Source organism: Geotrypetes seraphini, chromosome 4 (genome assembly GCF_902459505.1).
Source record: "Geotrypetes seraphini chromosome 4, aGeoSer1.1, whole genome shotgun sequence".
NCBI classification, from domain to species: Eukaryota; Metazoa; Chordata; class Amphibia; order Gymnophiona; family Dermophiidae; genus Geotrypetes; species Geotrypetes seraphini.
The window spans coordinates 216,768,933-216,788,697 of record NC_047087.1 but is presented as its reverse complement, the minus strand read 5'-3'; the positions used below and the strand labels follow the sequence as shown (position 1 = coordinate 216,788,697).

The 19,765-nt window shown below is 40.8% G+C and overlaps 1 long non-coding RNA gene across 3 annotated transcripts; it reads left to right on the top strand.

Moving 5' to 3' along the window:
• Nucleotides 1–183: 183 nt before the first annotated feature.
• On the top strand, nucleotides 184–19,094 carry LOC117359844. 3 transcript variants are annotated; one of them, XR_004539314.1, is made up of 3 exons: nucleotides 184–230; nucleotides 3,761–3,811; nucleotides 18,735–19,094. It is a non-coding gene; the product is annotated as an uncharacterized LOC117359844 (long non-coding RNA). The 3 variants fall into 3 exon arrangements; XR_004539315.1 differs by lacking the exon at nucleotides 184–230 and adding an exon at nucleotides 490–531; XR_004539313.1 differs by lacking the exon at nucleotides 184–230 and adding an exon at nucleotides 505–601.
• The last annotated feature ends 671 nt before the right edge of the window (nucleotides 19,095–19,765 follow it).

Sequence of the window (19,765 nt, the reverse complement as noted above, 5' to 3'; positions counted from 1 at the left end):
TTCCCGATACAGAGCTGCAGGGGAAATCAGGAAGTAAGTCTGTGTCTCCTCAGCTACTGCTCCCGCCTCCCCCTGCAGCCTATTAGTCACACTCCTTAGCCAGCCAATAGGCTGCAGGGGAAAGCAGGACAGACAGTTGATCTCCTTTAAACTACTGGTCCTGCATTTCCCTGCAGCTTATTGGTTAGCTAAGGAATGTCTCAGCAAAGGGCTAATACCATGGAGTAGAGGTAGGATTACCAGAAGTCCGGATTTCCCCAGACATGTCCAGGGGTTAGGACGTCTTTTCAAAACTGGCACTTTGGGTTTTGAAAGGCTTGGAACAAATCACTGTCGGGCAGGAGCGCATCTGCGCATGCGCGGATGCACTCCTGCCTGACGAGAGCAGGCAGTGGTGGGAGGGCGGGGCAGGAATGGGGCATAACAGGGTGGGAATGGGTGGAACTGGGCGGGCCTGAGGGCAGGTCTAGGGATCTGGATTTTCCAAACAGAAAATCTGGTAACCCTAAGTAGAGGAGAACAGCAGTGTAGGTCAGAAAGGCTTCCTGTCTTTGGTCTACCAAAGAGAGAGGGAAAAGTGCTGAGAGAGACGCTAGAAAAAGTATGAGGAAGTGATAGAGAAGCAGGAAAAGGAAAGAGTAGACACAGGCACTGATAGGTTGTGGGAGAAAAAAATGGTAAAGGAAGAAATATGGACTGATAAAGGGAGACTAGAGCAGAATGGAATGTAAGCTGAGGGAGAGGGCATGGGCTGCGGTAGTGGGTAAAGGATGGGCTGAAGAAAGAGAACCAGAGATGAGGATTGGGAGAGGAAGTGTGTGGGATTCAAAAAAGAGGAGGGATGATAGGGGAAATAAGCTGAGAAAAGAGTTCTGAGAAGACCAGGTTAGAGGGAAACAGAAGGCTGAGGAAAGGGAAAATGTGAAACAGAACAGATTAAAATAGATTTAGGGAGTAGAGCAGGCCAAGAACAATTCAATTCCCTGCCCCCAATTATAAAGCATCAAATTATGCCTATGCAGGAGGAGAAAAATTAAAAAGTACAGAGGGAGGAAAATGAAATTAGGCAAAAAATGAAAAAAAAAGGGAAATAGAATATGGTTCAGATGGGCTGAGGGGAAAGAGAGACTGGAGAAAACTGCTATACAGTAAATGACTTGAATGCAGTGAGAGAGAGAGAGTGTGAAGCTGACATGCTGGGAGGGAAACAGAAGAGAGACTGGATCCTAGCTTTGATTTGTCCACATTCCCTGTCCCTGATCTTGACATTTAGATACAGGCTGGTCATCGCTACCATTTGCTACCAGATACATTTTGGGCTCCTTTTACAAAGGTGCGCTAGGGCCTTAACGCGCGGAATAGCGCGGAATAGCTAAACTGCCACATGCGCTAGCCGCTACCGCCTCCTTTTAAGCCGGCGGTTATAATTTTGCTAGCGTGCGCTATAGCGCGCCCGGTAATTTTGTGCGTGCGCTGAAACCGCTAGCGCACCGTAGTAAAAGGAGCCCTTTGGTTTTCCTTTTGTTTTTCCGGGCGAGGGGGAAATTTGTTGTGAGTTCTGAGTTGAGCACCCCCAATCGTTTTCAAAAGTTGCCTCCTATGGTTAGGAATTCCTGCTTTTCTGTCTGTTTTCCATAATTTGTTATGCAGTTAGATAGATGGCTAAACTCTGCTTCTACTTTGTATACACAGATATATTTTCTTCTTAACTTCCAAACATTTATTTAAAAAATAGATAAACATAGAACTTAATGTAATGTGAAATGGAAATAAGAATAACTGCATGATGTCTTTGCTTCAGTTATTCTCATCCAGCTGTCATGTTCTTCTTGATTTAGATTTTTCAGCAGGTCACACTCTGGCAAATTTTATTTTGTATTAGTATTTGTTAGGGATGTGATCTCTTTTTCTGATAGCAGTTATACTTGGAACTGAGTTGCTTTATAGCTTTATTATTTTTTATTTCTCTTGCACCTTTTCATTAATTAATCAAGGTGACACATTTGGGTAGCATTGGTACTTTGAATTTCCCTAGCTCCAGGATGCTAACAATATAAGAAACAGAGTAAAACAGCATATTTAAGTGCTATTTTACCACATAAAATTTATCAAGGCCTTCATTAACCCATAGTTTCTCATTACCATGATTTATCACAAATTTGCTCTGCATTTCTGTGATTGTGAACATTGTGTGTTTCTTGCTTCAGTAAAACAGAAATATCAGGCCTCAACTCATAATTATTATCTTTTAAACTAAAAGAACTGATGCATATAAAAATATATATCATCCTCCAATCCCTTTCAAAAAGATTGCACCCTCCTTCTTGAACCAACTCCCATACCTGCTGATCCCTTTCAAAAAGGTTTCTCCATGATTTGGTATATCTGCCCCCTGGTGGTAGTGTGAGACTACTGCTATGGGGCATTTTGGACAGGGGAGCTACTAGGGCATGAACAGACAGGGATTGGCTTTTTACTTTATGGACCCTGAAGATAAACAGTAAAAGGACAATTCCCTAGATGTCAAGAAGATGCAAACCAGGTATTGAGAACTTCAGCTCAAAAAGCAGTGAAATTATTTTTTTCACTACTATGAAAACCTGAGGGATAATTGTACAACCCTAACCACCTTTGCTAGACAGATTAAATGGAATTGTGTTATATTTATTTGCTGTCACTTATACCAGTGGTTCTTAAACCTGTCCTGGGAGACCCCCAGTCAGTTGGATTTTCAAGATATCCCTAATGAATATGCATTAACATATACCATCAAAGAAGAAGCCAAATTACTACAAATAATGACTTTATTAATTCCTTTCACTCCTTTACAATAAATATATTCCTTACATTCTCATATATCTTTAATTCTCAAATATCACTAATTCTCATATAACATTCCATTATAAAACATCATATTGCAACCAGGGTATATACCCCTGTTGCATAGAAAACCTGGAACATCAGTCCAGTCTCTGAAATCCAAATCACTGACAGTTTCAACTGTTTTTCTTTTATTCCATAGACTTAACTCCTGTAGTGTTTATAAAATCATAACACTCTTGATTTGCCTTTGATGACTTCAGACAAAATAGTAATCAGCCAGCTCAACACAATCTTGCCTTTCGCCACAAAGGCGTCCTCAGGAGCTGAAACCGCGTGAAGTTTTCAATCCATGTACATCTACAATATAAATACCATTTCACCACCTTAATGTTCATAACTTTTCCATTTTATCTAAACTAACAGTTCCGTTACCTGACAATCCTTTTTGTTTTATCATGAAGCAACAGCAGCGAAGGCTCAAATCCTCCACTCCTGCTCAAAAGGCAAGTTTAAACTCCACCCATTATCTCCAAAACTACCCAATCAGAAAACACCAAATAGGCAGTCTCATAGGTTATGCCAATCTACCTCTTTAGTCAATCTGATTGGCTCAGTCGTTCCCCATTGATAGATAATTTGTTGTTCTTTCCATAATGATACCTCTGATACATTACCCCCCCCCCCACACACACACACACACACACACAGGAGAAAAGTTAAGAGAGTCTGGTCGAATAGACAGGAAAGCAAAGATGCAAATGAAAGAAAAAATAGTTGACAGCAAAATGTGGGGGAGAAGACATTTTGAGTTATATTAGTGATAGGAAAAAGAGCAAAAGTGGCATTGTGAGATTCAAAGGTGAAAGGGAGAAATATGTAGAAGCTGAAAAAGATAAGGCTGAATTGCTTAACAAATAGTTCTGTTCTGTGTTCACAGCTGAAGCACTAGGAACGGAGCTGCAGAAGACAAACCCAAATAGGGATGGAGGTGAGGTAAACCTGGATTGATTTTCAGAGAATTGTGTTGGAGAGGAGCTAGCTAAACTAAAGGTGGACAAATTGATGGGGCCGGATAGTTTACATCCAAGGGTACTGAAGGAACTTAGGGAAGTTCTGGTGGCTCTGCTGGTTGAACTTTTCAATGCTTCTTTAGAATCAAAAGTGGTACAGAAGGACTGGAGAAGGGTGGATGTGGTCCCTCTCCACAGGAAAGGAAGAAGTAGGGAATTATAGGCCAGTAAGTCTTACTTCTGTGGTAAGTAAATTAATGGAAACACTTTTAAAATAGAGAATAGCGCAGTTTTTGGAATCCAGTTGACTAGAGCAGTGTTCTTTAACCACTGGTCCATGGACCAGTGCCGGTCCACAGAAATTTCCTGCCGGTCCACAGGGCCAGCACGTGCATCAGGCCCAAAACAGTGTTCTTCAACCGCCGGTCCAGGTGCAATCGATGCGACGTTATCTTCGAGCCAGCTTCCTCTTCCTAACTGATTCAGTGCACAAAGCCACGGGCAGTGGCTCCTATGGGCATCCTGCGCCTGAACTGGAAGCCTTCTCTCTGACGTTGCAACGTCAGAGGGAAGGCTTTCAGATGAGGCACGGGACGTGCAAGGTGCAATTAGTACTATTATGGAGGCGGGGTCTGGGGTGGAGATTGGGTAGAGATGGGCAGGGTCTGGCCCATGACTTAGCCCAGTGTTCTTCAACTGCTGGTCCACGGACCGATGCCAGTCCACAGAATAATTTTTTTATTTCTGCCAGTCAATAGGTGTAAAAAGATTGAAAAAAACTGGACTAGAGGACCCAAGTCAACATTGATTCACTAGAGGCAAGTCTTGTAAGACAAATCTGATCAATTTCTTTGACTGGGGGCCAGAGGATTGGAAAAAGGAGTGCGCTAAATGTGGTGTATTAAAATTTTAGCAAAGCCTTTAACAATGTTTAACACAGAAACATAGAAACATAGAAGATGACGGCAGATAAGGGCCATAGCCCATTAGGTCTGCCCACTCTACTGACCCACCCCCAAGTCTACTATCCTAGGGATCCCACTCCTGGTGACAGGTTCCCTTGGCTTAACCCTCTAAGGGATCCCACATGGGCATCCCATTTGCTCTTAAATTCTTGCACGCTGTTTGCCTCGATCATCTGCACCGGGAGCTCGTTCCAAGGATCAACCACTCTCTCGGTGAAGAAATATTTCCTGGTGTCGCCATGAAATTTCCCGCCCCTGAGTTTGAGCGGTTGCCCTCTTGTGGCTCAGGGTCCTTTGAGAAAGAGAATCTCTTCTTCCATCTCGATAAGGCAGGTAATATACTTAAACGTCTCGATCATGTCTCCTCTCTCCCTACGTTCCTCGAGTGAGTACAGCCGCAAATTTTTCAGCCTTTCCTCGTACGATAGATCCTTGAGCCTCGAGACCATCCTGGTGGCCATCCGTTGCACCGACTCTACTCTCAGCACATCTTTTCGGTAGTGTGGCCTCCAGAATTGCACACAGTATTCCAAATGAGGCCTTACCATGGTTCTGTATAATGGCATTATGACTTCAGGCTTCCGGCTGACGAGACTCCTGCGGATGCAACCTAACAACTGTCTTGCCTTAGATGAAGCCTTCTCCACATGATCAGCAGTTTTCATGTCTGCGCTGATGATCACTCCCAAGTCTCGTTCTGTTGAAGTTCTAGCTAAGGTCTCACCATTCAAGGTGTAAGTTCTGCACGGATTTCTGCTGCCGAGGTGCATGATCTTGCATTTCTTAGCGTTGAAGCCCAGCTACCAGGTCGAAGACCAAAGCTCCAACAAATGTAGGTCCTGTGTCATACTATTGGGTGAATTGCCATCTCTCACTATATTGCATAATTTGGCGTCGTCAGCGAATAACGTCACCTTACCTTGAAGCCCCTGAGTTAGGTCACCTATGAATATGTTGAAAAGGAGCGGGCCCAAGACTGAGCCCTGCGGTACTCCACTGGTCACCTCCGATGTTTTAGAGAGGGTACCGTTAACTACCACCCTCTGAAGTCTGCCACTCAGCCAGTCATTGACCCATGTAGTTAGTGTTTCTCCCAGCCTCATTGATTTCATCTTGTTCAACAGCCTGCGATGCGGGACACTATCGAAAGCTTTGCTGAAGTCTAGTATACAACGTCCACGGATTCTCTCAAGTCTAACTGTTTTGTTACCCAGTCAAAGAAGCTAATGAGATTGGATTGGCAGGACCTACCCTTGGTGAATCCGTGTTGACTGAGATCCCGTAGATTCTCCTCATCCAAGATTGCGTCTAATTTACGTTTGATTAGTGTTTGCAGGAGTTTGCATACTATTGATGTGAGACTCACCGGTCTGTAGTTTGCAGCCTCTGCCCTGCAACCCTTTTTGTGCAGTGGAATGACGTTAGCTGTTTTCCAGTCTATGGGGACTCTCCCCGAACTTAGGGAGAGATTGAAGAGTCCTGATAGCGGTTCTGCCAGGACTTCACAGGCGTCTAATAAATAAACTGAGTGCCCTCAGGATGTGCCCCAAAGTGATGAACTGGGTCAGAAAATGGTTGAGTAGAAGGTGACAGAGGAAGGAAGCTCTGGAATGAGATAACATAATATGAAGTTAAGAGGTGATAGGCTCAGGAGTAATCTAAGGAAATATGTTTTTACAGAAAGGGTTGCAGATGTGTGGAATAGTCTCCCGATATAGGTGGTGGAGACAAAGACTGAGTCTGAGTTCAAGAAAGCGTGGGAAAGGCACGTGGGATCTCATAGGGAAAGGAGGAGATAGCGGATGCTGTGGATGGGCAAGCTGGATGGGCCATTTGGCCTTTCTTTGCCTTCATGTTTTTATGTTTAAGAACCAGAAATGCCATTACAATTATGAGCCTATGAACTTTTCTACTTACAAAGTTGCTAAAATTTACTCTTACAAATAAGTGGCAATTGTGCTTGGTGTTTCAGCTTTTAGCAGTTCATTCATATCTAGTAATTAAATCAGAAGTAATTATTGTGATGAAGAGTGTGTGGAAGTTAATATTCTAACAGAAAAAGGCTAGATCTAAAAATAATTTAGTTGAGTGCACATTTTGGCATCTCACTCAATCAAAATTCAACACATTGATTGCATGCTTATTAAGCTAATGCAGAGTCTTGCAATATAGATATTTTATGCAATGTTTTCTCACTCTGTTTAAATGTATTCTACCAACCGACTGATTTTGTGGTGATTGGTTTATTAATACTTGTTACTATTTCACTTTAATGTGCCAGAGCATCATTCAGTTCAATAGTCAAAAGTTCTATGTAATTAACTTCAAGAGTTAGACACTTATGTCTAGTTTATTACAAATGATTTGATGCTGAGTACCTAAATTTAGGATCCTAAGCAGAGAATAGGGATAGGGGAGGGCCCAGGGCAGAAGAGTGGTTAGTTCTATTCTGAATTCTAAAAGTGGGTGATTGATTTAGGTGGGTAGACTTAGATAACTTTAGCCTTATTTTATTGCTGAAACGTAATGCTGGTTGCTGTCAGAGGGAATTAAATGGTTCAGAATGGGCATAGTTTATCCAGGAAATGTAGAATCTAACAGTAAAGGGCTCTTTTGCTGAAATACGGTAAGGTTTTATACTTATGGCCAAGTACTTATGGCTCACTCTTATCCTAACTTACTGGCTATGGATGGATTCTATTGATTTATTCATGTTGACGAGTCTCCTTTAACCTGTTTTCAGTTTGGTGCAGTGCTAAAGAAAGCCTTGGGTTGTGTGGGTTTAGACCCTGCCTTATTTCTGAATTGGTGCATTTATTCACCACTTGGGGTGTTGGGTATTCAGTAGACATTTGAACTATGTTAGGGATTTACCTTACTAATGCTTTTTTTTTTTCTTAATTTCTGTGTCATAGTTTACCTATAGACAACTGCATTTGGCTTTGTGGGCACACATTCATATTTTGGGCTGGGAAGCATCCAGCGGAATCCTGTTGGGGTTCAATCTTTGCTTATCATGATTGGGCATCAACATTCAGTGGCTGGCACTTTCTGGACTGCACTGGGATTAATTACTGACAACTTTATATGACGCTCAACATTTTTCTTTTCATGGCTTAATTTTAGTGCATTTGGGAGCAATAATTTATATGGGGTTAAGGGGATTGATTTAAATAAGCAAATTAAGCATGATTTTATTTTATTGTCATGTTCTTTTCTTTGTTTTAGAGTGGCTTGGTTCCAAATTATTTCTCATTTGGTATGGAAGGAGGCTAGGAATGTTAAAAACGTGGAGCACCTTAGGAGGTGCATCAATGTAGAGGTGTCTAAATTTGTGGGTTCTTTGGAGGGTATGGTATTGACACATGACTTTATAACAGTGGATTGTCTAGGACTTTATCATCCCGATTGTATTCATCTACCAGATATTGGTCTAGATATCTTTTTGTCTATAGTTCAGAATTTATTGGAATCAATTTACGGTGATTCCTTTTGCCGCAACTGAGTTATGGTTGTTGGGGGTGGGGTGGGGGTGTAAATGGTGACAAGCTTCAGTTGTCACTACTTTGGTGGAAATTGGGGTTCTTCCAACAGACCATTTAATTAGAATGAAGGTGTTTAACACAGTTATTTCTATGTTACTAATTAAGCCCTGAATTGGTTGCATAATTCATTTGGATTTTGAGGAAAACAATTTAGGTTTAAATGTATACCTATTTAGGATAAGGGATAGATTTTCCAATGCAAATGATCAGCCATGGAAGCAGAACTGAGTTATCAAAGGTTTCCAGAGTCTTGATCTATTGGCTCTGTTATGTAAGACTATTTGTTTTAATGAGGAAGGAATAATCTGCATGCATGGTCAGATGCTTTATAGCATATTGAACCGATACATCTTTCTTAACGGAAAATAAGACAAAAGAATCTTCCAAAGCTGTTTGACAGTCCCCCTGATCAATGTACCAGATTTGTGTAATGGAGCATACCCTGACCACAGTCCATTCATAAACAACCATCTCTTCCTAGTGTTTTATTGTGTGGGTTGGTCAGGATAATAATAATGTGCTTCACAAATGAGAAGGACGACAAAAAGAAAATTTAGCTACAGTGGGAACCTAATTAGTAATCTACTCTCAGTAATTCTGGAACTCAGAGGTTGCCATTACTTATTGGTATTGATATCAGTCATGATTACCGATAACTGTATTATTCATCCTTTTGAAATACCTAACATTATTGGAAATAATGGTATGGTCAAAGGGTAATAAATTCTTTTAGTTATTTGAATTTAGCTGTGGAAAAAAAAAAGTGAGCAAGTCTATCTGAAGTTAAAATGGTGCATGATGGTATGCGCACAGGTGTCCTCCAGTAACTACCAAATGTGCTCATGCTAACTTTTTTTTTTAGGAGTAATATCCGGAAATGACATTGAGCGTTCCTGTGCATTACATTGCTACTTTACTCTGCACAAACTAGGTAATGCATGGCTAGCATGTGACTCCTTACCACCTGCAAAATGAGTGATGGCATGTGCACATGTGGCAATTTGACAAAATGACCACAATAAAAATCCCACAAGAGCAATCCATGACCTCTTTTCAGGGGGGGAGGGGGAAGCTGGTAATCTTTGTGCGCCGAGTGGAGGAACAGACCGTGACTGCTAAACTGATCGAGGCAGGGAGATCCCTTACCGCAATCCGTTCAGCGGCAACATTATTCTCTAACCAACACCTGTAATATGGGCGGTGGTTGGAGTTTTGGTTAGGCGGCTTAGGGCTATTCAATATAGGGCACCCATGTGCGATTCTCAAAAGCCACTTAGGCGGCTTCTGAGAACGGGCACCCTATACTGAAACCGGGCCTAAGTGTTTTTAGCTGTTTTAAACAGTTGTGATGCACTTTATTTGTTGAAGATTCTTCTGAAAGTGAAATTCTCCTGAGCATTCCTGAAATTGTGTTGGTGTGACTTCCGGTTTGGACTCGGACAACATGGCTGCGTGAGCTGCTTGCTCCTACTTTCCTTTCAGACAATCGTTCCGAAACTACTTGCTTCATTTACTTTTTCCTTCGCCTGAAGCCCTGCCATAAGCTATTATCAACATAGACTGCGTTATGGCCAACAAGAAAACCAAATCAGATGTATTACCAGCTAATAAACGTCTTAAATCGGCACCTCCTTCTCCTGACAAGTCTGGCGCCATCACGGTCCTCGAGGAGGAGAATGACCCGATTCTAGCTGAGCTACAGAGTATAAAATCTCTAATGAAATCCCACTGGATATATCAAAAGGACATGCGAGGAGAATTGGAATTGATTCATACGCAAATGGCTGCCTCTCAACAACATTTTGATCTGCTCTCTAACCGTGTTGCGACTGTGGAAAAAGATATTCCAGCAGTACGTGCTAACTCAGCAGCCATTTTAAAATTATCTGCGGACCTCGAAGATATGGCCAACTGCAGCCGTAGATCGAATTTGAGAATTCTTGGCATGCCGGAGGGGGCCGAAGGTAGCGACTCCTTCCTCACATCATGGCTTCCTAAATTCCTCGATATTGAATTCTCCCCGGCTCTGGAGTTAGAGCACGCTCACCGTTCTCCTTCCACTCTGCAATCTGGAAACAAACACCCGCGCCCGCTGGTTGTTAAGGTGCTCTGCTTCCAGCACACTCTGCAGATCCTGACCGCCGCGAAGGGAAAAGCGTCTATGCTGCACCAGGGCCGCAAGATCATCATTGTGCCCGACCTAGCTCCCACTACTGCGGCGAGACGAAAGGCCTTCCTTGCCATGAGACAGGATCTCAAGGACTTAGGAGCGCAATACGGCCTCTTCTACCCAGCGAGATTCCGTGTTACTTACCGGAATAAAACGGATAACTACTCGGACCCTGAACTCCTGCGTGCCTGGCTTCACCAGATTAAGATGGGGTAATCCTTAGCTGATTGTCTGCGACAACTCTCTCTGCCCTGGACTCCTTAAAGCTTCCCTTCCAGGACCTGCCTTCACGTGCTGACTGGTTTCCTGCCTTAGCCTGACTCCTGCACTGCCTTTACTTTTTGGGGACACTGTATTTCGCCCTTTATTGTCTTTTTTCTGGTGCTATTTGATGTTCACACTTCCTTATTTTTAATGCCATATTATTCTCTCTTCTGGAATTTTAGCATATTATCGCTCGCCTTGCTATATGCTTCTTTCTTTTTCCACCTCGCCATCTTGTTCTCTGCTCACCTCTGCTTATCCTCCCTCTTGTTTCACTGGCGCTCCTTCTCTTCAGTTTCGTTAATGTACCTGACTCTTTTTGTATTTTCACTTTCCTGCTGGGAATATTTGCCCTTTTGTAATAATGTTATTTTCTTTGGTGTTTTCTTCCTCACTTTTTACTTTTGTCCACTTACCGATATTACTTCCTTTCTGGTCCCTTTATTTTCATGTTCGCTTGTTCTATTCAATGTCAACCGTTTAATACGTTGCCTCTTTTCTACCATATGATTTTTTCCTGTTCCGCTTTCTGAGGCGATTGCCCATTCCTTCTACCTAATATTTCCTTGCTTCAATTTTTGCTTTTTCTTCTGTCCATCTTTCTCATATGCTGCTGCATTTTGTTCAGTTCTATCTCTACATTTCTTCCCGCCATTACTACATGTGGTTATTGCCCTCCTGCTAATAATATTGCATTCTGTGTCACTTTACGGACCCTCCTTCCTATTTTGATTTCTAATCATAATATTAACTATGTTATTAATTTTCGATTCATCACCTACTAAATAATTAGGATTAGGATTAGTCGACTGATGTATTTACAGCCTTAGGTTTATTTCTTGTAATATTTATTTTCCCTTATTGACCCCTATCTCTGTGATCTATCCTTCAGTGTATTAAGATTATTTCTCATGTCACTTATTTTCTTTCTACCATACTGCCATGTTTACTTAGATGAGATATCAAATCTGTTATGAATTTTACGTTACTTTCTCTGCATTGTATTGATTTACTGTCTATTGATGAATTTACAACCTTCCTGTTTTTTCTTTTTCTTACCTATTTCTCTCCATAGCTTCCTCTCTCTAATGATGTCTTACTGGTATTTTCTGGTTTATTTATTATGTCTTTTCTCTTATTTTCACCATACCATTGCTTCCTTGATGCAATATTAAGTACCATATCATTGTATTCTGCACTGCTTGCACAATAATGAACTGTTCCTTGTTGGATTTATGCATTGTTTTAGGACCATTTCTCCCAACACGCCTTCTCCTTCTTGGTTACCCTTTTCTCTCTTTATCATGTTTCCCAGATGAATTTGGCAATGTATCAAGATTTTCTCCTATGATATTTATTTTTTCTTTCTTATGCTGCCTAATCTTACTGCTGAAATTTTGTTCCTATCCCGGATATATCTGCACAGCACTGACTTTATATCTGCTTGATGAATTTACTTATTCTCAATTACCTCCTGTATTAGGCATTTCACTCTCTGACCCCCTCCCTCTGTGATGAATTGAGTATGAACTCTTGATTCTTGATTTTATCTTATGATATTTATTTGCTGTTAGTTATTATGCCTTGTCTTACAGTTGTATCATTTAATCTAACTTGAATCCCCGCTGTTTTATTATACTTGGTACCTCATGAAATTTTTTATACAACCCTATTAGATATTTTTCTCTTTATTTTATTTTGTTCCATGATTATATCAATGCTCTCCTCTTCTCATAATTTTTTCATTTTTCCTTGTCCCCTTAGGCTCACCATAACCCTTTATATCTAGCTATTGATCTACTTTATTTCCATGAGACCATTTATCATATTGTATATTAATGACTTGGCTACGGCTCTTTACTACCTATTATGCATGTTTCACTCTTGTCTTATTTGGGCTAGCTTTCTACTGCAGGACAGATTTCACTGATTCCCCATGCTTCTGTAACTATGTACCGTACACGTTGTACCACCTGATTTTATACACTCTCTGCTCCAGTGTAGATCTCGGAGCTCCCCAGGCTTATGTCCTTGTATTATTTTTTATACTTTGTACTGCCCGTTTACATATCTGGAATTTGTTCCTCTTGTTCTACATATGTTTTTGTAAGTATACTCCCCCACTTTATCTTGGACACCTTACCCAGGTTACATTTACCATTGTTGGTATTTGAATTGTTCACAATATGTTTCATCTCAAAGATATCTCATAATCATCTGAATGTTTTGTACCTCACATTTTGTACCATCTGACTGTGCACCCTGTATATTTCACTATGCTTCATACCTTCTCTGTTATACACATGTTTTAAGTTTATGTCCCTCCTATTGGCTTTGGGTAATATAACCACATGCACTTACCATTTCTGGTATCTGTAACGATCACATTATCTCCGGATATGTGTGAGTTATTGCTGCTCTCTTGCTATATGTTTGACAAACTGGTGTTTTCTTCCCTCCCTTCCTCTTCCTGGAGAGGATTCCTCTCTCTCTCTCTCTCTCTCTTGTGACCTTTTCATTCTATTTGTACTTACTTTGATTTCGATCGGGACGGACATCCCCTCTCATACTTTCTTTCACATTCATTCCTTCCTCTACTTTCATGTCATCCCTTAAACTTGTATCGTGGAACGTAAACTGTATCAATCAACCTCTTAAATATAAAAAAATTATTGATTATCTTAAATCAAAAGACTATGATATTCTCTTATTGCAGGAGACTCATCTTAATTCTATAGACTGCTCCAAATTCCGTGTTTCAGGATATGCCACACATTTATTTTCTCCAGCATTTCATAAAAAGAGAGGAGTATCCATCTTCATCAAAACCGCACTGCAAGCTCGTGTCTTACATCAACTGTCGGATTCGGAAGGCAGATGGATCGCAACCTCAGTTCAGATTTGTGATTTGTTCTTCTCCATCGTCAATATCTACGCTCCAAATATCGATTTGCCTTCCTTTATGTCTTCCTTAAGGGACACACTCCTGAATGTAGCCGATAACCCTTTAATAATCGGAGGTGACTTTAATCTTCCACTAGATATTAACAAGGATAGACATTCTCTTTCTCAGTTCCGCCCTTCTAAAATGTGGTCAGAACTTCACCACATTATTCAGGATCTGGGTCTCTGTGACCCTTGGAGACTGCTTCATCCTGAAGAACGCTCTTTTACGTTCTACTCTGCTCCTCACCGCTCTTATTCTAGAATTGACTTCTTTCTCATCTCTAAATCTCTTCTTCCTTTAGTCCGCACCTCTCTTATTCACCCCATTATTCTTTCGGATCACGCTCCCATCGGTTTGCATGTGGAATTACAACATACACGTCCTAATCGTATCTGGCGGCTTAATGCCTCTATTCTCTCGGATGCTGCTTTTCAAGATAAAATTCGTAGCTTTATCTTGGAATTCTTCACTAACAACGCCTCGTCTATTCCCTCTTATACCACCATTTGGGAAGCTTTCAAAGCGAGTCTCAGGGGTGAAGTGATTAGATTCTCGGTGTGGAAGCGTAAGTCCGACTTTTCCTGTATGGAGATATTGGAAAAGGACATTTCCCTATTGGAACACCAACAGATCATGAACAACCTAACTCAGGTCTCCCCGGACTTAATTAAGAAAAAAGTTGAATTCAATTTGCTATCTCGACATAAGGCCCAACAAGACTTTTTGATCTCCAAAACTGGTACCTATATCTCTGCCAACAAAGCCGGTCGTTTTCTAGCTCATTATCTTGCAAATCGTAAACAACGGTCTAGAGGGGCGGCTTTATTGAAAGAGGATAGCACTTCTGTTACTGATGATGCTTCCATATCTCAGCTCTTTACTACCTTTTACAAGACCTTATATTCCTCACCTACTGCCTCCTCCTCTAGCTCTAGTTATGATTTTTTCAAGGACATTTCTCACCCCTCTCTGGATCACTCTCAAGCTTCCAGCCTTGGTGCCCTTGTCACAGAGGCCGAGATTCTGGAGGCCATTAAATCTCTATCTTCACACAAGTCGCCAGGACCTGACGGATTTCCGATTGAATTTTACAAAACCTTTTCCAAAAATCTTGTTCCACAGCTGAAACATCTTTTTGACTATCTTTTTTCTAATCCCGAAGATCAGGGTGGATTTGTGGAGGCGCATATTATAGTTTTACCTAAAGCAGGGAGAGATGAAACTCTGGTGGCTAATTATCGACCTATCTCTTTGCTTAATACTGATTGTAAGATTTTAGCCAAAGTCTTAGCCTCACGACTAGATAAAATTTTGGGCAGTCTAATACATCCTGATCAAGTAGGTTTTATGAAATCACGCTTTATAGGTGATAACGCGTGCACTTTTCATGCTATTTTGGATATAGCCCATTCTTCACCTGACCCACTGAAAGCAATTTCCTTAGATGCCGAGAAGGCCTTTGATATGGTCAAGTGGGATCATTTATTTGCCGCTCTCCGTTGGTTTGGTTTTGGTCCAGATTTTGTGCGTTGGATTAGATTATTATACACCAAGCCTTATTCTAGATTGCGAATTAATGATTCTCTGCCCCCATATATCTTCATAGAGGCATTTGACAGGGCTGCCCCTTGTCTCTGCTTTTATTTAACTTAGCCCTTGAACCACTGTTACTGGCCATCCGTCAACATCCTCTTCTAATAGGGATCCCAGTGGGCTCCTTTCAAGTTAAAACACTTGCGTATGCTGACGACTTGCTTGTGTTTCTTTCTAAACCAATCTCCTGTATTCCCGTACTTCTTCAATTAGTATCTGAATTCTCTCGATGTTCGGGTTACTGTATAAATTGGGACAAATCAGAAGTCATGCCTCTTAATGATGTTACTTCTTTAGCCGACTGTGGGCCCATCTCCTTCCACTGGGCTAGCTCTTCTTTGAAATATCTTGGTACCCTTTTCCATCAGGATACTGACACTATGATGTCTATTAACTTGTCTGCTTTAATGATTAATAAAATTGATTCTTTGGTGAAAAGATGGTCTCCTCTTTCCCTGTCATGGTGGGGATGCCTTGAAGCTATTAAAATGACTATTACACCAATTATTAATTACTATCTTTCTATGCTTCCTAGACTAGCCCCAAAGGAGTTCTACAAAAACATCGAGAGCAAGTTATCAGTTTACCTCTGGTGTAAGAAGACCCCTCGCATCTCACTGAAAACCCTTAAGTCCTCTAAAGAAAATGGGGGCATGGGCTTCCCGGACTTTTTTTTTTTTCCATATAGCATCACTTCTGTGCTACAGTTCAATGTGGACACAGGATCCTACTTTGTCCCTGGAACTTGCTGCCTGGTTTCGCATTGAACAGCATATTGTACGTCCGATTCCGCTTTCTAGTTTGCCTTTCCTCTCTCCCTCTTCACTACCATCTAAGTCTACTGCCATCATTGCTACTCTCCAAGCGATCCACCATTTTGATCATATCACTGTCTCTGATAGACGCCTTACGACCTTCTCGCCTCTCTGGTACAACTCCTCCTTTCGTATCGATAATCGTCTTATTTGCTGGCGCTCCTGGATGGATAGGGGGGTTCGGACATTGAATCATATTGTGGACAATGGGAAGCTTTTATCTTTTGCCTAGATCATGGACAAGTTTGCCCTACCACCCCCAGAATGCTTTCATTGGATTCAACTCTCTCATTGCTTGATGAAATGCTCTCCTTCCATTTTTACATATACTCAGACGACTGTCTTCATGACACTCTCACATATAGGTCTGGAACTTGGTCATACCACATCGCTCTTCTACAAAGAACTTCGCTCTCATCTATACCCTAGATCTAAGAGAACTACCGATGTTTGGTCACCCTATACTACTTGGAGTGGCTCTGATCAGGAATGGGATCATTATTTCAGTAAAATCATTCGCCCTACTGCATCTGCTAGCTTATCCCAATCATTATATTTTCTTGTGTACAAAGTCTTCTGGACACCTAATAAGGTGTTTCTAGCAGGACTCAGAGACTCCAATTTATGCTGGCACTGTGCATCAGAATTGGGGGATCTTCATCATATGATCTTTGCATGCCCTATCCTCACGGAGTTTTGGACCCAAATATGGCATATTATCCAGCGCATTCTTCCTATTTCCTCTGAGTTCTCATTTGATATCTTACTTTTCAGAGCTTTAACGATTCAAATGATTCTTCACAACTGGAAGTCTGCCGACTTACTTAATGTGGTTTTCTGGTGGAACACTGTTCTTATAATCCATTTGTATGAGATGAAAGCAGCAGAATTTTCAAACAGAAATCGGATTATTTCCCGAATATGGGAACCCATTCAACATTTTTCTCCTTAACCATTGTCTTTCCCTTGTTTCCTTTGATCCCGTCCTTATTCTCTTTCTTTATTCGCTCTCCCATATGGGGGTGGGATGTCCGTCCCGTATCCTTTTTATACTAGCTTCTCTCTTTTAATATCTCTCTAACTTGGTTCATCTTCATCTTCTCTTTCTCTTTTCTTTTCTCTTTATTTCCTCCCCAGGTTTATATAAGGTTCCCCCGGACCCTCTGGTTTTCCTCTGAGACTCTCTTTGAGATACTTTGTATGTTAACTTTCTGGTTTTCCGGATGGTTCTGTTGAACCTCTCTGTTCACCAGTTAATTGATGATTTTGTTTTCTATTTGTTATTGAAAAATCAATAAAAATATTTGAAATCAAATTGTGTTGGTGTGTAATAAAAATTGTTAAATTGTAGTGGCAACATAGTGTGATGGACTCTTTCTTACTGGTGTCTTGCTGGAAACTATATGCACCCGGAAGTTCTTAAAACCTCAGTAGCGGATTGGCGGAAATGGGCCTTATCCTAGGGGATAGCAACTTGTGCCAACAGACTACTGTGACACTTCATCTGTTTCTATGTGACTGGGACAATGTTGTGCTGAAGCTAGGGGGCGCTACATATACAAAATGCTGCCAAAAAGTTCTCAGCCCAACCAAGAAGAGAATGATGTGGAGCCAGGAAACTTACAAGTTATTCCATACTTTTCTTGACACTTTTTGTTTCAGTGATATGAAATGACACAAAAAGTGTCAAGAAAAGTGTGGAATAACTTGTAAGTTTCACTTCTCTACATCATTATCTTCTAGGTTAGACAGAACTTTTCAGCAGTTCCTCATACAAAGTGCACTTTGTAGATTTTAGACCAGAATAAGAAATTATTCATCCTGGGAATTTGTAAAACATTATCTAATGTCTATAAATGTAAATTCTCTGGTCTATTATGAAGTAGTTAGAAATTGCTTTGTTCAAATATTATTAATAGCTGTAAAATCTATTGGTACTTAATCAAAAAGATTTATTGCAGCAAATAAGATCTGATGGTCAATAACTGGGTTTTAACATTGATTTATTATAGCTGTGGCATTCTTGTTTTTAGCTCTTCAATTTTGTAAGCTCTGCTATGTGACAAAAATATAGAAAGCCCAACTTAACTTAAGCGGATTATGGAATGAAGCAAAAAGACAGGACTATCCTGTTCTTCCTGATATGAATTTATTTTACAGACGTGTGAACATATGAGGGTTGATTCATTAGCCATGGCAACTATAGTGTTACCCCGTGAATTTGTGGACTCACTAATTTGTGGTATGCTCTGACCGCCTCTTCCTGTACTAAAGTTAGGCTACACCAATCAGAAGCTGCATGTCAAAGCAGCTCTAGATTGGTGTAGCCTGACTTTAGAAAAGAAAGAGGCGGTCGGAGAATACCGCAAATGCTTTTCTGCACTCGCTGGCACCCCAGCTGCCCTCTCCTGCCTTTTGACAGGCACAAAACCGCATTTGTGGTTTTTCAAAATTTGCGGATGTTCCTGGAACGGAAGCCCTGTAAATTTGGGGGGAGTACTGTATTTGTTTCTCTCAAAAATGCACCAACACTGGAAATCTAATATACTATACAGTATATGTTTGAAAGTGTGTGACATGTATTTCTTAATGTTGCCACCAGATGAGAGATGAGTTCAGCGGTCTGGAATTGATCATGCTCCCAGTTTCAATCTTTTGGTGACAGCTGTGTGTAATGGAAGTAATGTCAAGATAGCAATTCTCCATGGCAAAAGAAAATGCACAGGAATGTAATGCAGACCTACGAGAAGCATTGGATGATCATGCTCTGCCATATCAAACAGTGATGATATGGGTAGAGGCCTTCAAATGAGGAAGAGTGTCAACTGCCGACCAGCTGCGATTGAATAGTGCCTAACTGAAGGCAGGTGCTTGACTGTGAGAGAATTAGCCCGGCATACAGGTATTCCTGCATCAACAATGAACTGTGGGCAACCTGGGAGACTACTTTGAAGAATGTTAACAGTTAGACAGTTTGTACTTGTACTTTGGTTTTCATGTTGTACATTGTAAGCTATAATAAAACAATGATTTCAAATGTCATGGTTTTTGCTTCTTCCTTACCAGAGACTCCTGTACTCATCTCTTATTTGGTGCAACATTACGAAGTACATGTCACATACTTTCATTAGATTTCCAGTGTTGGTGCATTTTCAGGGAAAAAAAAAAGTTTCCAAGACTTATGAATCAACCCTCGGTATTTCTGGATGCGAGAGAATGATGTCTAAAATCCTATTTGAGTTTAATTTTCCTAGTCTAATAAAAATGATAAAACAATGGAAGACAATCAACTAGAGAAGAGGTGAACCTAGTCTCAAAAGCTGTAAATCAGTTTGATTTTCATGAAGTTTATAAAGTATATATTGCAACTCAATATTTAGAATTTTGTTAATTTGCGTTGCCTTCAAACATTGCAAAATTCTGCAGCAAGATTTTTGTGCAAAGCCAAACTTCATGATCATGTTACTCCATTATTAATTCAGTTGCATTGGCTCCCAGTACGGTAGCTGTATTTTTTAAATACTATGTCTTACTTTTAAAGCTTCACATACAGGTCAACCATTGTACTTAGCTTCTATCACTATCTCTTACATTCCATTGCGAGCATTGCGCTCTCTTGATTTCAATAGATTA